Consider the following 18,560-nt stretch of genomic DNA (forward strand, 5'->3'; position numbering starts at 1 on the left):
GAATGAAAACAGACAGCAGCACAGGGTAAGACCATTGATGTCTTGGGTCCCTCAGCAGCCTGCAGAGCTTTCTTTAGAGCTGTGAACGTGATCCAGCAGGAAGGAAGTTCCTGGTTAGTTTAAGACTGATTTCATCTATAATCTTCAGCAATGGGGACTTGCTGTGTGCTTATGGTGGGTGATCAAGGGCAATGTTAATAGTGTTTAGTGTTTTGCTGTTTGTTTTTTTAAAATATACAGTTGGGAAGGGGACATGTCAGAAAGCACATGGAAGGAGGTGGACGGGAAAGTGGGAGGCCAATATGATCAAATGTCCTTGTCTATGTATCAAATTCTTAATAATGAAAGAAACTTAAAAAAATATAGGTATCAGCAAACTCTGCATGAATACAGGATTCCCCAAAAGTGTACTTTGGTACAAAAACTACAAAAAGCGTCTCACTGAGGGAGATGAAGGAAACCTCTGGTCATTTGATTTAGGCCAAACTAGACAACACTTACAAAGAAGTGTTATCAGAAATTCCTTATCAACAAGTCATCCTCATGTGGACCTAGCACAATAATGATTACATATGTAGGATCCAAAACTCCAAGCCCCAAACTGAGAATATAGTAATCGCATGTCAAAATAGTTCCCTAAGAGCAGACAAGTGCTTTGAGCAGTTGGGAGAGTGATAATTTAAACCTTGAAAAGAGGTCCTGCAGGCAAAGTCTCAACAAACACGAATCCACGGGGAAAATTTGAGTATGTGAGGGAACAAATGACAGTCAAGAGACTCAGCAATGGCAAAAAAAGATCCCACAGAAACTATGGATACTAGAGTGGTTAGAAATGAACAAGAATTAAATGCTTAAGGAAACTGAAGGTAGCATATCAAAATTAAAGAAAAAAATTATGGGAGGAAGAAGCCATCATAGGCTAAGACAAAATCACCAATGAGGTATCTATAAAGAAACATAAAAACAACACTGTCATAAAAACTATTCCTCTGGGGCTGATGACACAGCTCGGTGAAGAAAGTGCTTGTTGCAAAAATGGAGGGCCTGAGTTTACATTCCCAGCATCTGCTTAAAAGCTGGCCATGACTGCAAGCACACACATATAAACAAATGCTGGGTTGGGGTTGGGGGACAGGTGGAGACAAGTGGATCCCCAGAGTTTGATGGCCAGCCTATCTAGCAAGTCAGTGAGCTCACATTCAGTGAGAGACTCTGTCTCAAAAAACTAGATAAAAAAAAGATAGATAAGATAACCAATGTGAAATTCTGCCCTACACAGACATTAGAATGAGCGAGTACATCCATATGCATACAATACACATGTGGTGTGTGTGTGTGTGTGTGTGTGTGTGTGTGTGTGTGTGTGTGTGTGTGTGTGTTCATTTATTTCTGTAATGCTGAGGCATGGGGTCCACTAATCTGAGGCCAGTTTGGGCTGCATAGGAGGACCTGGTCTCAAAATATTGAGATGTCTATCAAGTAACAAACAGATAATGAAAAATGTAGTACACGTACATTAGTGGGATTGTATTCAGTTATAAAGAAAAATGACATTATGGGGTTTACAGATAAATCAATGGAATTGGGAAAATTATACTGAGCAAGGGAACCTAGGACCAGAAATGTCTTATGTTTCTTTTGTATGCGAATTCTAGACTCAACTTTTCAGTATTGTGTGTTTAACTTGGGATATTTCTAGAAGCTGGGAAACTAGAAAGGGAACAGCAGGGTAAGTGTTTCCTTCAATGAGGATGGATAAGGGTCCATAGGTAAAATGAGGATAGAGGAATATTGAGAGTAGAAATGTTCCAACAGGGCGAGGGGTGGAGGTAGGAGAACTGGGAAACGTAGCTAATGAAGGGTTAATCAGTGAGGTGAGGGTATGAGAAAGCCAATCAGAAGTTATGAATATATTATGGAAGGGAGGAGCCCTGGTAAGCTAAAACAGAATCACCCAATAAGATATTTGCCTACTATCTGGCAACCTAATCAAAAGACATGACAAGGTGTTTGAAGGCAGACACTCAATGAGCCTATACAAAGCCATTCCTAGAAGTAATAGATCACTAAACAAAACTGTTAGTGGGCTATATGGGATATATTCAGAGAAGTTATTGGTAACTGGTGTTCCAGAAACTGCCAAAGCAGTATAGACTCTTGCCATTCCACTAATTATTTGAAAGAATTAGTTGATAAGACACCACATAGTTTACAGTTTGATAGCTTTCATAGTGCTGGATGGGCGAAGAGGGTGTAAAGACATCATGGTTTTACCAAAATGTAAACTCTATGAAATTCAATACCTATCTGCCAAGGGAAATGAGTCCATTGTTACAATAGTGGTTGAACAGTCATAGGAGGCAACCACCACTCCCTTCTTCTATTTGAGGCCTGCTTTATAAAAGGGAATCCCTGCCCAGTGAGGTAAACCTATTCTAAAAACCCATGACCAAAGACTTAGCTCCTAGGGATGAACCTAATACTGGCTTAGCTAAATTGACATATCCCCCAAACAACCTTGAGTATACGTGTATGCCCACATAAAAAGGCAACTCTCAGCCCAAATCAGAGAAGCTTCTCAGCATGAGTCAGGGGTGAATACAAAGATCCCTGGTTAAACAAGATGCTGAAAATAAAGGGCAGCCCTGAACAAGAAGTACCACTCCCTTAAGGCCCAGGGAGTATTGCAGAAGAGAGTGGGAAGAATGTGGGAATTGAAAGATAAGGAGAAGGATGGCAAAATGCTGTCTCCTAAGCATGGCAATGCCATGGAATTAATGAACTTACAGTAGTTATGCTATTGGCTATGGATCCACACAAATAAAGGCCTTGTAGCAATCAGCTGTTGAAAAGAAAGAGCTCACCGGGCCCTATCACTTATTGATGACTTATTAGCAGCTAACAGGTTCATGGAGAAGAGTTGGCAGAGTATCCTGTTGTATACCCACGAGAGAGCACACCAGGCTCTAATAGGTAGTTCCAAAGACAGGGTCACCCGGGTGACCCTAATTCAAGTCTGTGGAACATAAAATAAAACAAAAAGTAATTAATATGGTGAATTGATTTGCTAGGGTGAAGGAGTGTAGCAAGTGTGGGAGAGAAATAAGGGGGAGAAATAACCACAATAAATTATAGACATGAACAAAATTGCCAAAGAACAAAATTTATTAATAAAATAGAAAAGTGAGACCTATAAAAAGAGAGACTAGTCAAAAGACTGAATACACTTAACTAGATAATAGTAACAGGAGAAAAAGTTATCAAGAAATAACACAGAAAATAGGGCAGCTAAACAATGAAATTTATACATACTCCCAATGAATCCATCCTAGATACAAAAAAAAAGATCTACAATATAATATTCTCTAGTAGTCTGATAATTAACAATTTTAAGAAAGACTAGTCGTTTTTAAGGAAAAAAATCAATTTAACATGAAAATACAGACGTTTTCACTGTTTAAAGGTATCTAAATTACACACTGAATAATTATTAGCATAATACCAAAGCCTTTTTATTTAAAAAATTTATAGTTACATATCGCTTACATTGTCTCTTATTTTTTGAAAATTTAAGAGACTAAATTAACGTGTTTATATTCTCATATATGTTCTTTTTGTCCATATAATTGTTAATTGTTTAACTGAGGTAAACTACTCCTTAGCTCACATATTCATGCTTTATAGTTCAGGAACAAAGGTCAGCAATGAACTTCTATCGAGTGCAATCCAAAAATTTCTATCCATTCTGAAGTTGCTTCCCACTCTAGAAGATACCAGCCTTCCTCATCTCTTCAAAGTCCTCCATGGAGTTGTAATTCCTGTAGAAATTTGCATACGCCTTCTTTCTGGGTTCAGACGTGCCAAACTTACAGGAAGCAGTAACTCCCAGGGCCACAATGAATGTGCCAACAATGTGAACCTGCAGGCATTTGGCCAGAAGATCATGCATCTGAGGTTTTGGCAACACACCAGAACTCATGGTAGTGAATGTCCTCTACACCAATGTCCTTCCCAGTTCTCCATATTCTCATTTATCTTTAAACCCATTTAAATAGGATAAAATAATAACAATTAAATTTCAATTGATACTCAAAATACATACATAAGTGTAAGTCTTAAGTGTGCTAATGATGTGTCCTTTTTCAGTTTTAAAACTGAAGACTTACAATACATCATATACATAGATTATTTTTAAATCATGATTATAAACCATTAATCCAAATTTTATAAAAGAAGATATGATGATTAGAAATGATTAGCTCTCTATTAACCAAACCATACACATTAAGGCACTGTATATTTAGCATGACAGATACTGTGGTATCAAACTGAAGTAGTCAATGTGATCAATGACAGCAAGAGTTTATGTTTAATTAAGACAAGAAAATACACTTTCAAAATAGAAATTAAAAGAAATAAAATATCTCATGCTAGAAAAACAATGACGCATTGAAAATACTCAATACTTTTGGTTCACAAAAGGGTTCCTGTAGGATTCAATTAATTGGACTAGGTCCAAATCTCAAATTGGGATGTTTAAGTTCCTCATTACATCAAATGCTTTGCTTGTAAATAACCACACATACAGAATCTCTTCTCCTTCTTTGTAGATCACATAAACACAATTTAGTGAAAATACAAAATAAATCTCTTACAAGCTATTTATTAATGTTTTATAATAAATTTGCCCCTTAGACAAATAACCAAATGAATGGAAACACATGAACTATGAACCAAAGGCTGAGGGGCCCCAACTGGATCAGACCCTCTGAATAGGTAAGACAGTCCATTGGCTTGATCCGTTTGGGAGGCACCTAGGCAGTGGTACCAGGTCCTGGGCTCGTTGCATGAGTTAGCTGTTTGAAACCTGGGACTTATGCAGGGACGATTGGCTCAATCTGGGAGGAGGGGACTGGACCTGCTTGGACTGAGTCTATCAGGTCGATCCCAGTCCTCGAGGGATACCTTGATCTGGAGGAGGTGGGAATGGGGGGGTGGGCTGGGGGGAAGGGGAGGGGGGCAGGAAGGGAGAGAACAAGGGAATCTGTGGATATTATGTAGAACTGAATAGTATTGTAAAATAAATACAAAAAAAAAAAAAAAAAAAAGCCCCCATGGGGCTGCAGTAAGATGCGGCTCTTGCTCTTTGGAGCAGAGTTTGCCCTTCTGTACAGTTGCCAATAAACCTCTTGCTATTGCATTAAAAAAAATTGCCCCTTAAATTTGTGTGTATATCTACACTCAAAATAAAAGGATCTTGTCTAGACAACATTATTGAAGTATATCTAGTGTCACATAAACTGTATGAACATAGATCATGAAGAACAATATCTTTGTGCATTAAATATATCACCATTTATCTTGGTCCTTTAAATTCTCTTTCAACTTTAGCAGAGATTACCATTAATTTGGGGCTTCTCACTTATTTTCACTTGGACATTCGGCCATAACACAACTCTTTTTTTCCTTTTATTTTATTTTACAATACCATTCAGTTCTACATATCAGCCACGGATTCCCTTGTTCTCCCCCCTCCTGTCCCCCTCCCCTTCCCCCCAGCCCAGCCCCCATTCCCACCTCCTCCAGGGCAAAGCCTCCCCCAAGGACTGAGATAGACCTGGTAGACTCAGTCCAGGCAGGTCCAGTCCCCTCCTCCCAGACTGAGCCAAGTGTCCCTGCATAAGCCCCAGGTTTCAAACAGCCAACTCATGCAATGAGCACAGGACCCGGTACCACTGCCTAGATGCCTCCCAAACAGATCAAGCCAATCAACTGTCTCACCTATTCAGAGGGCCTGATCCAGTTGGGGGCCCCTCAGCCTTTGGTTCATAGTTCATGTGTTTCCATTCAGGCCATAACACAACTTTAAAAATATCACAGAATTCAAGAAATTTTTGAAAAACTCCACTGATTAAGGCAAATCTGATCATGACTAGAATTTTGGTGGCTAGTTTTGTTTTGTATTACTTTTTTTTTTTAATTTATTCAGTCACTCACAAATTGTGGAAGAATAAAATAACAATAGATTTAATCCTTTGTGAGAGTTAGTTAAAACATTTTGAGTTCAGAACATGATAAGAGCCCTACAAGATGGAGCTGAGGTGTATACCTAAGATGGAAAAAAAGCAGAATGTGTCTTTGATCCTTGGACTGATGAGTTCACTGGTGAGCTTTCATGAATCTTCACAACCATAAGGCAGGACTTCATAAAAACCTGATTCATGACAAGCTGAGTAGGATGTTGGAATACCTGAGGAGCAATATCTGCAAATGAACCCAAGGCCTTGGCAAACAGAAAGAAAACAGCCCGGAGGTGTTCCTTACTTTGTAGTGTAACTGAAGTTTCTAGGAAAGATTAACCAGTACATTTCTACCTGCAATAATAATAGTGATGAACAGTGAATGACAATAGGTAGTTTGTTTGACATTGTCCTTACCAAAAACTGAAGGGAAACAGCTGTAATTGAAGGTAGGAAGAAAATAACAAAGTTTTCTTACAGTTTCCAGACCAAATGCCAACATTAAAACAACAATATAAGTATCTATAAATGGAGGTGGTTTGGCCCAGACAGGCTGGCAAATATTACATTTAAGTGAAAGGGGCACCAAAATACTTCCTTCTCTTTTAAAAACCCAAAGAATTTTAATTTAAACTTAATTACAGTTTTAAGTAAAGCATTACACATTAATTATCCAGTCTCCAAGGACATGCAAAATAATGTCCTTTCACAGGAAGTGGGCTCAGTGTTGACTAGTTGCCAACTGTCAAACTAGGGGATTTTTAAAGAGACCCATGTGCAGAGGTTTTAAAAAGTGGAGGAAATAAAATGATATATGTGTATAAATAATTAACATGCCTTCTGTAATAATTCTCTGTGAAACCCTAACTTTTACAATGAAAAAGACGAACATGGCAAATTGGAAAGTATTACCTCAGCCTTGTAAGGGTGAGAAAATGCAGTATCATTTTACGTAAAGCTAAGTAATGCCAATCAAGAAAATATTCAAATTTAGAGATTCATGTCCTTATAATACAAATATCTTCTAAATTCTGAAATGCCCACTTTTAAAAAAAAAGAGTAAAATCTACAAATAAGTGCATAAATTATGAGTTATGGTATCTAAATTAATTTATAGGCTAAACCTAAGAATATCCTAGATGCATATCTATTCATTTGCATTTATTGCCTTTAAAGTTAACATGTATATAATATAGGTAATTGACTCAAAACACAGGAAATCATCATTCCTAAGGGACTAACATTGATTATAAGTGCAGACCCTGGTTAGTCTTGAACAAATAAGAAACCTTAATCAAAGGCTATTTGCAGAACTCCCAGATAAGCATTAGCTATTTGAGCAGAAACTGAAGTAAAACTTCCATTGGTAGAGTTTGAAGTAACACAAATTTCTCATTTCTAGGCAATCAGTAGAGTGTCAATGTGCTTCATCTTCCAAAAGAAGCTTGTGTATCAACCTATCGTCGATATTCATATTTTGAAATATAGATAGTTTTAAAGTGTAAAATTATATTAAGCTACTATTGACAGTAGTAAGGTATAGTTTTCATGTTTATTCCAACTCCTGATTCTCATATTGTTTCTCTTCCCACAACAGTCTAAGAGATTTGACAGATAAGCTTTTGCTTGTATTTTGGGTGGGGGGGGGCAAGTGTTGGAGGTCAGATTCACAATCTTACATGTGACAGGTCTCTCTACCACTCAATTCCAGAGCATTCTCTTTTTCTCAGAGATGATTCATTCATGTGAGTAGAGTACATGTTTTCATTTGAATTTTTTTGGCCATTGTTTTGTTCTTCTTTTCAATAGTTTCTTGGAAATTTCATACATGATCCTCACTGGGGCCTTGTTATGACTCTAACCAGTTTCTCAGTGGGCCCAGTCCTCTTCTCCAAGTGTTGATGTGGACAGTTCCCACCATGGGAAAGACAACAGACACCTGACAGATAGAATACTTGGGCCAGCTGAAAAGTCGCTGTCACCAACCAACATGACATTGCATAAGAGACATAAACTGGGGAGTGGGACAATCCATGTGGGTTCCAACTCACAGAGGTGGAGAGGGTTAGTGCTGCTGCTGAATTCCAACTTGCTGGCCACAGAGACCAAAGCTGAGCCACTAATAAGGTGCTGTTCCTTCAGGAAACCAAATTAGCAGTGGATCTCACTTGATCCCTTCTACTCTTGGAAGAAGCACTGACATATTTTTGTAGATAACAGACACATCTTTCTGAATGTAAGCATGACTTTAGTTTTTGGCCACAAGGCCTTAACAAGCCTGGGCTTACAGATCATGTGGTATACATGGTCTCTGGTAACTGCCTCAGATTTAGGGGTTAGCTGAGCCTTATACTCTTAATAACCTGTTTTGGTCTGAGACAGGGTCTCAGTATGTATCCAAGGCTGGCCTCTAATATTTCATCCTTTAGTCTCAGCTACATGGGTTCTAGGCTTATAGGCATGTAGCACGACTCCTGATTGCCATAATACATTTTGAACTACGTGCTCTTGCTGTTGTCCAAGACCACTAGAAACTATCATGCTATGCCTAATTGTATGTCACACAGGAAAGGAAAAAGAGCAAGTGTTTGTTTAGTTTTCCTACTATAAGCTAGTTGATGAGTGCGTGTGGCATAAGAATAACAGGCTAGAGAGGTGGCTGAGTGGATACTTGCCACAGAAACCTGACTGCCTGGGTTTTGATCCCCAGTGAAAGGAGAGAATGGACTTCTTAAAGTTGTCCTCTGGCCTCTACATGTATGCCATGTCATGTGTGTGCTAACACACAGACACACACCACACACATATTGCTTTTAATTTTTAAGAAAACACCTGGAGAAAAGAAGTGAACAGTAGTAAGAAACATATATAGAATTGCAACATACACATATTGACTGCCACGTGGACCTACCCACTTGGCACCATGGAAACTGCTGACGCTCCTTCGTGAGCATTATCATCTTTGTGCACAAAAGGAAACAAGGTTGCTCTGATAGTTCCTCTACACACCTACAATAGCTTTGTGTCTACACCTCGAATGCACTCATTCATTTCAGTTCTCACATCACCTGGTTGTCAAGGAAACAGGCATCAGCAACACTTTGGGAATGGTGAAAAGAATTCCCTGAAATAACGGATGTATATTGTATATTTTGGTACATAAGACTTCACACTTCTCTGAGGATCAATGATTTTCCTGTGTTAATGAATCAAATTAAAACTCATTACAAAGTATGACATCAAAGCCCGACAGGTTAGATTCAATAACAAAGCTCACTAAAAGCAGAATAGTAACCAGGCTAAATACTAGTTTGATAATTAAGAATTATTACAGAATTTACCCATTATACAAAACCTATAGTATACTATGTATTTTTGAAAATTATAATATTTGCTTAATTCATTGAAATTTATTTTTTAAATCAATAACTAAGAACAAGCATAGAAGTCATTGACTACAGATAACTAATTAATTATAAATTATAAATTCATTTGCTTGGGTCTATATTTTTATTAAAGACAATATAGTGAGATAACTTAGGCCTTATTGTCAAATATCTTATGGCAGCTAGCTTCCCAAAGTGAGGAGAGGGACACATTCAGAGCAGTTCAACTATAAATAATCAAATAAAAGGATCATTTTCTGAGATGAGGGGGATTAAAGCAAGTGATGGTGTGGGTAGGGATAGAAGGCTGTTTCCATGGTTTAAAAAAAATAAAATAAAACTTGCTACTCTTCCATAGGACCCAAGTTCAGTTCTCATCACCCTTATTGGGCAGCAGACAACTGCCAGTAATGCCAGCTCCCAGGGATCTGATACTCTCTTCTTTTCTGCTTTTGATGTTGTCTGCAAAGTCTCACTATGTAGCTCTGGCTCACCTCAAACTTACAGCCATCTGCCTAGCCCCTAACCCCCCCACCCCGCCACTCCGGTCTCCAAGTATTGGGATGAAAGTCATGTTAACAACACAAAGAACTAAAATTATGAAGTGGGGTGGAGATGAGTGGATTTCCCTGGGAAGGGGAAACAGAAGAGGTTTCCTGGGTAGACTGGGAGCTGGTGGGGACGGAAACATGAGGGATTGGGTTGGGGGTGTGGATGAAGGGGGAGAGTAATGAAAGAGATGTCTTGACAGGTGACACATTTTGGGGTGAAATAGAAGCCTAGTACAAGGGAAACTCCTCCAAATCTACAAGGATGACCCTGGCTATGACTCCTAGCAATAGTGGAGAGGGTGCCTGAACTGGCCATCTCCTGTGATCAGATTAGTGACTACTCCACTTGTCATACAAGAGCCTCCGGTAACTGATGCAAACAGATGCAGAGATCCACAGCCCAGAACTGGGCCAAGCTCAGGGAATTCTGTAAAGAGAGGGAGGAAGGATAGTAGGAGCTTGGGGTGGGGTGGGGAGTGAGATCAAGGTCATCACAAGGGAATCCACAGAAACAACTAACCTGGACTCATAGGAGCTCACAGACTCTGGACGGACAGCTAGGGAGCCCAAATGGGACTGGCCTAGGCCCTCTACATATGTGTAACCATTGTGTAGCTTGATCTAACAGTGATGGGAACAGGGACTGTCCCTGGTGCTTTGACTGGCTTCGGGGGAACCTATTCCTCACACTGGATTGCCTTGCCCAGTCTTAATACAAGGGAAGGATCTTATAGTCCTACCTCAACTTGACCTGCCATGCTTTATCGATTTATAACTTTAAATGGGAGAAAGAGAAAAAAGCATTCAGGGACCAGAAAAAAAAAAAGCAATTAAGAAAATAAACAGCATTGCTACCCATAGGATTTGAGAAACTGTTAGCATAATTGAGTGACAGTGGAAAGATATCAACAACAACAACAACAACAACAATAACACATCCAGGAAATGGACAAGACAAGGAGGGAGTAAGGGTGGCAGTTGCTTTCATAAGAAAAAATAGCTCTGTTTCTGTCCTCTACCCCTTTAAGTGTCCTGTTGATATGCCCCATGGGTAGAAGCCAGACACAACACCCAGGAAAAGGAGCTCTGTGGCTTCTGTTTGAAAAAATCCAGCTTCCCAGAGCAGGGCAATGAAGAGTGAAATCCTGATTTGGACAAGCAAACTGAAAGTGGTATCAGATATATTCACTTAATGGTTATATTACCTAAGGCAAATGACCTAATCTCATATTTCTTTTTCATCATTTTTAAAATATAAGTAACAAGAACTTTCTTATTTGGAAATAAACCTGAAAATCAGTAGGAAAATCAAAATAACAAGTTTTAGAAACTGTCTTTTCTAAGTGAGCTTGTTGATGGAAAATGTCATAGTATTTATTATAACTTTTTATAGCCATAAAGTTATAAAGAATCGAGCTTGGGAAGTTGAAAATTTAGAAGATATTCAAAATATAAAGACTTAACTATATATAAAACACTGTTATATAATGAGAAACTCTCAATTAAAAAAGAAAACATAAATAAATAATTTTTAGTTATATATAATGTGAGTACATATAATATGTAAAATAACATTTTATAATTTCCAAAATAATTTGCTGTCAACCACAGTGATACATATCTATAATTTCCAGCAATTGGAAGGATGAACCAGTAGTATCCATGAGTTTGAAGCCAGCCTGTACTATCTAGTGTGAAAGTCTCAATGAGAGAGGGGGGTGGGATTTAAAAGCTGCCCTTTTAGGCTGTACATACCCTCCAGCTTTAATCTTTCTATTTCAATAGTAACCTCTTTCATACCAGTAGTTATAACATTCTGCTATCTCTAGACCTGATATGTGGCTCCCTGAGAGATATCCACATGCTAATCCCCAGAGCCTGTGAATGTACCACCAAACACTGCAATATGTAGGATTAAATTAAGCATGTTAAAATGAGGAGATTATCTGGGATTATCCAGGTGGGACACATGTAATCACAAGGGTCCTTATGGGAAGGAACAGGAAGGCCACAGTTGGAGTCAGGCAGGTGATGATGGAGTCAGAGTTTTCAGCTGTGATTCGGGCAGGGATTAGGAGGCAAGTGTGTGTGCGCTGGGGAGTAGGAAGAGGAAAATGATTTCACCCTCGTGAGCTTCCAGAAGGTATTCAGCACTTCTGGTGCTTGTTCGGTTGAGACTTTCTGACCTCCACATTTGTGGGATGATAAATTTAACGTAGTTTTAGTCCAATAAACCTACCATTGTAGCAGGAATAAAAAGTAGTACAATGTCCATTTGTTTCCCTCTGTCCCTTTTCCAGCATGGTCTACAACACACCATGGGAAGCAAATCTTTGCTTCTAGATGAGATGAGAAATAAAAAGCCCCATCAGGCAATGGGCATGCAGGGAAGAAAGGAGAGAGCATTTCCCCCTGTGAGCCCCTCAGGTCACTAGAGCCTGAAGAGGTGCTGGTGCTTTGCAGCTCTAAATCCATTCTTCTTCCTGGAGCTTAAGGACCCCAGACTCCAAGTAGCAACAACTGCCCGCTGCTCCTAGTCTCAAGTGTTTAACTAATCCTGTTGGCTCCCTTCACCTTGATCACACTTCCATAATGAGTCCCCTCTTTAACAATTCTCCAGCTAAGCCCCATGACTGTGCCATCTGTGTGCTGTCAGGACACTATCTGCTTCAACACAGAGTATCATTTTATAACCATTGATTTAGGATTCAGATACTTGAATCTTAACAGTATTTTGAGGTCCTCTAAAGGAGAACTAAACATAAGGTCATTTAAGACTATATCAGTTGTCTATCGGTAATTCAAGTTTAAGTTCACCTTTTAAATTGAGTTGTAATGTAGCTGCCCTTACATTAAAAAAAAATCTTTCTCATTTGCAAAATAGCAAAGGGTACATAACAGTGGTTGATCACATTTGCACGTAAAAGATGGCACTTATGAAATGCTACATATAATTTAAAGATCAGAAGAATGGGCATGTCATTCTTCTGATTATCCAAAGCAAAAGGAGTAGACATTTCATGAATTCTTATAATTCACTGCAATAAAAAAACAATCTGATATTATTGATCATTACAGGAATAGATGAGTGGTAAATAAAATTCCATCTTTAAAATGCATGTGCCCATCAGGAGAGTGTTTATTTTGCCTATGATACATCAAAACTATTATACATAGGCTGGAGATGCATAGCTCAGTACTAGAGCACTGGTCTACTATGTGTGAGGTATTTGGATTAATCGCCAGCATCACAGTGGGGGGGGGCAGAAGAAAGTAAAGAAAGAAAGAAGTGTTTCTTCTTCAGAAAAACACCAAATGGCAGAAGATGCCTGAGGGACCAGGGTGTCCAGGATTAGGAGGCCTCAGCAGCTTTGGCATTCAATATTCAGCTGCAGGCTTAGGGGTCCTTGGCCATGATCCAGGCTGTTTCACAACTAATTCTTTCAAACTAGATGGATGGATGGATAGATAGATAGATAGATAGATAGATAGATAGATAGATAGATAGATTATAGATAGACAGACAGATAGATGGATGATAAATTGTAGATGATAGATAGACAGACAGACACACAGATAATAGATAGATAGATAGATAGATAGATAGATAGATAGATAGATAGATAGATAGATAGATAGATAGACAGATAGATAAAATAAGAACTGGGACAGACTTACTACTACAGACACTTCTGTTATGTACTTACATTGCAAACATTCGCAGCTCATTGAATCAAATAAATTGGGCTAAATGATGTTTCACAGCTCTCTAAGCTCTCTACCAGTCCCTTCAAGTTTGCTGAATTATTGTTTCATACAAATTATAAATTTCTCTCTTTATCTCACACATAGCAAATCCTACAGATTAATTTCTGCTCTTAGAGTATATGATGAAAGATGCTGAAATAAAGCCATAGTTCCTCTACCAAGTGAGCTTGTGATTTTTTATATGAATTAAGTTCGTTTTGATTTGCTTTTTTTTCTATCTCTACTTTTTTTTCTATCTTACTAGCTCTGTTCTCTTTTCCATGTCATTCATCAATGTCATAAGGGAGAAAGAAGAGAGGACCAAGAATAACCCGGTACACATTAGCACTCCTGGAAATGACACAGGCTCATATTCAGAGACACAATAGTGTCCCTTCTGCATTCTCACTGAAACAAAGAACAGACTTTACTCTCTAAATAATGCATAACAAAAATGCTTGAAATCAAAGGATTGTAAAAAAATAAAATCAATTAAATATGTACATTCATGTTATAATTTATGCTGTTAGCTGTGATATAGACTCCCACTTCTACAGGCATATTAAGAAGAGGCAAGATTCAATGTCCATATTATCTGTACTTGCCATTTGGTTGAACAATCTTGAGATGCCTTCATTGGGCTTACTGATGCTTACAGTACAATATAATACGCTTCAAGTGCACAAGTTTGTGTGAATACTTTCATTTTCAAGATCAGCTAAACATTGTTACACAATTATAAATAACTGTACTTAGCTAAGGAGGTAAGCATGGGTCACTAATTAATAAGTATAATTATTCTTTGACAAGAAATTTAACACCTACTTAACTTGATGCTTATTGTAGTATAACTCATACAAAATATACATTATAACACTGTAACATTACATTATACATTACACTATAAATGTCTTAGCTAGGGTTTTTATTGCTGTAATAAAATACCATGGCCAGAAGCAACTTGGGGATGAACGCTCTTGTTCTTACATCTTGAAGACCATCACCCAGGGAAGTCAGGACAGAAACCTCGGGCAGGACCTTGGAGGCAGAAACTGATGCAGAGAACATGAAGGAATGCTGCTTACCAACTTGCTCCTCATAGCTTCCTTAGTCAGCTTTCTTATCAGACCCAGGACCACCATCCCAAGGACAGCACTGCCCACAGTGAGCTGGACTCTCTCACATCAAGCATCAATCAAGGAAATGTACTATAGATCAACCTAGTGTTGGTGTTTTCTCAGTTGGTGTTCTCTTTTCCAAAATGAGTCTAGCTTGTGTCAAGTTGATATATACCTAGCAGCCATAGCAGGTAACATTTACAAAATGATTGTATATTAACAAATATATGTTCATTTGTATTAATGCTATAACAGACAATATATTCTATATGTACTAATGCATAATAATATTATTTCGCTGGCAACTTTAAGTAAAAAAATGAACCTGTGTATTCATGCAGAAAATAAATCAGCAGCAGGTTGAAATTAAACACTTAATGCATTTCCCCTTCTTAAACTTTGGTCAATATCTGATGTGTCACTTTCCCACGGGAAGAAGAGATGAACAAACATTTATTTAATCACCTTACACAGGAAATGATGACAGACCAAAGAAACTATTGTGACCCAAGTCCAGTCTAGTGTAGAATTCATAGATATAGTCCTCCTGTATCCTGAGTTCTGGGGTTAAAGGAATGTGCCACCATATCTGGCTAACTTTATCCTTCTTAATGCCATTATGATCACTATCATTAGTAACAATAATAATAATAACAATAATAATAATAAATTATAGCAATAATGGTGCTCCTTCTGGTCTTACAGAGCCAATCTGTTTTATATTTACAAATCACATATTTTCTTTTTTACATCAAGTAGATGTATTAACATATAGCTATTTATTATCTATTCAGAGTCCATACCAGGGCTCCCCTCAAACCTTCATACCAAAGTTCCAGATTGTCCAGCTCCTTCAAATAAAATGGTAAGAGTATTTGCATAAAATCCACTGACTCACATTTGCTTTAAGTCATCTCTAGATTACTTCTAATAAGTCATACGATTTAAATTCTACGCAAGTACTAAGCCACTTGTCTTGGCACTGTGACCAACTGTCAGACAAAAAGCTTAGGAATGAAAGGTTTTATTTTTGGCTCGCATTTGAAGGAATGAAATCCATAATGGAAAGGAGGGCATGGTGACAAGGGTAGCTTGCTCTACAGCATTGGCCATGAAGTACGGAAAGAAGAATTCCAATGATCAGCTTCCTTTCTCCCTTTTCACTTTTCACTCAGTCCAGGACTTTGGTCCACAGGATGCTGCCTACATCCATGGTGTGTCTTTCCTCCTCCATTAAACCTCAGAAGAATATACCTCATTACTGCTCTGGGTGTTTATTAATATATTCGAGTTGATGAGTGAAACTAGCCATCACAAATCTACCACTTGACAAAGTGACACCCAAATACACTTTAAACCATGCTATTCCATCTCCAGCCCCAATAAACTCATGGCCATGTCATAAAGATAACGTGCATTTATCCAGACTTCAAAGTTCCTACTGTCTCAACACTTTCAACACTATTCAAGAGTCTAAATTCAGAGCCTCTGCTAACACTCAGGCTAGCTTTTAACTGTGGGCCCTTTAAATTTTTTTTAAATGCTTTGGATTTCTATCATACTGTGAACAGTCTCATCCCAAAGGGGAAGAATGAGTCACAGCAAGAAAAGATTGGATCAGAATAAGACAGAAACCCAGCAGGGCTAACATTAAATCCTGCAAGCCATTCCATGCCCAGAATCTAGTGGTATCATCTAGGCACCAATAACCTTAGACAATCACATGCCTCCAGCTCTGTTTTTTGTGTCAAATATGGTTTCTCTCCTGGGCTAGCTGTACTGGATGCCTGAAACTTTTTGTGGCAGGCATCCATGTTTCTGATATCACCAATATTCTGGAGTATTAGGCCTCGTTTTCACAGCTTCATTCATAGCTCTAGCAGAAGCTCCACGTATGGAATCTGATCCTGCTGCAGATTGCATGGTTAGAAGGTATTCTGAAGCAGTGTTTCGAACATCCATGACCCCTCACTTTTTTATCTAGCTTGTCGGCAAAACCAGCATCATGGAGATAATGCCAAGCAATTTAGTGTATGATTTTTTTTTTAACTTACCCTTATTCAAAGTCTCAGGGCAAACAAATGTAACCATATTCTTTGCCAGGGTGTAACAAGAATGGCCTCTAGGCTAATTTCAACAAATTCCTCACTGAGGCATTTTAATCAGGGACTTCACTGTCTACACTTCTAGACTCTAGTCTTGAACATCCCTCGCTCCCACCAGAATAACCTGCTCTTTTGTTGTTTGTTTTGTTTTATTTTTCTTTGAGACAGGATCTCACTGTATAACCCTTGCTTGCTTGGAACTTTTAGGTAGCCAAGTTGGGCCTTGAACTCACAAAGATCTGCCTCTGTCTCTCGGGTATTAAATACTTTAAGGCTTTGTCTTAGTTACTGTTCTATAGATATGAAGAGATATCATGACCAAGGCAACTTATAACATAAAAGCATTTATATGGGGACTTGCTCATTGTTTCAGGGGTTAGTCCATGATCATCATGATGGACAGCATGGAGACAGAGAGACAGATAAGGTGCTGGAGCAATAGCTGAGCGCTTTGACTCTGATCCACAGTTGGGGTGAAGGGAGTGAGGGGGAGAGACTGGTTCTTGTGCAGATATTTCAAACCTCAAACCACACCTCCTCCAATAAGACCACAACTCCTAGTCCCCCCAAAACTGTTCCACCAACTAGGAACCAAGCATTCAAACACGAGTCAATGGGATCATCCTCACTCAAACCACCACAAGTTTCTCTATTCTACAGGTCAAAATTCCTTAAAAAAAATCCAGAGCCTACAACCAGGTGGTCAGATAGTCAGCAGCCATGGCCCCATGGCTCAGTATCAAGTTTTTGTATAAGTTACTCTTCTTGTTGTTGTGACCAAATATCTGACAACATTGTCACTTAATAAAGGTTTATTTTAACTCAAAGTTCAGAGGAATGCAGAGATCATGGCACCAGCAGTAACTTGGACTAGGGTATTATTGACAAGAGAGCAGAGATGACAATGGTCAGTGCTAGTTGACTTTCTCCTTTTTCCCTTTTTATTTAGTCCAGGGTATACAGGATGATGATACATTTCACAGTAATTTTTCCCTCTTTTAGTTAAACTCCTAAGTAAAGAGTCATACAGACAGACCCAAAGGTAGACCTCATTAATGCCTTAGGTGCCTCTTAATCTAATCAAGCTGACAATTGAGATTAACCATTGTAGAGACACACCATCATTTTTCAAATATTTTCTGCCTCCAGTTAGTTGAATCTATGGGAGTAAAGAAACAGCTACATAGCTTCCGTACATAGTGATGCAAAAGGAAAATTAGATTTATGCATGTCTCAACCATGTTGTCTAAGCATACATTGACTTCTCTGGTAGTAGACTTTTCCTTCCTCCTTTATGAAACATGAGGCTGACGCCTAAACAATGCTTTTATGAACTTGCTTTGATGACTGAAATACCAGCAAATATTAACTGATAAATAGGTGTGCTAACCCACCCGAAACATCAGCTGAGAGAAGTGATTGCCCCTTATTGGCCAACAGTGGCAGGGACCAGACTGAATGAATGAACTGGAGCTGAGAGAGTTTACCCCAAACATTGAGTATTTGAGCTCCTTTACCACAAGCACTCAGACTCAAGGCCTCATAAAATTCAGAGCTGGTTAGGATGTCTGAGCAGGGCTCTGCGGCATCCTGACCATAGTGCCCCACAGCCAAAGAGGGTAAGAAGTTGAGG

The 18,560-nt window shown here is 38.6% G+C and overlaps 1 pseudogene; it reads right to left on the reverse strand.

Moving 5' to 3' along the window:
* Positions 1-3,511: 3,511 nt before the first annotated feature.
* On the reverse strand, positions 3,512-4,168 carry LOC121822920 (cytochrome c oxidase subunit 6C pseudogene; annotated as a pseudogene).
* Between the last annotated feature and the right edge of the window lie 14,392 nt (positions 4,169-18,560).

Source organism: Peromyscus maniculatus, chromosome 15, assembly GCF_049852395.1.
Source record: "Peromyscus maniculatus bairdii isolate BWxNUB_F1_BW_parent chromosome 15, HU_Pman_BW_mat_3.1, whole genome shotgun sequence".
Classification (NCBI taxonomy): domain Eukaryota; kingdom Metazoa; phylum Chordata; class Mammalia; order Rodentia; family Cricetidae; genus Peromyscus; species Peromyscus maniculatus.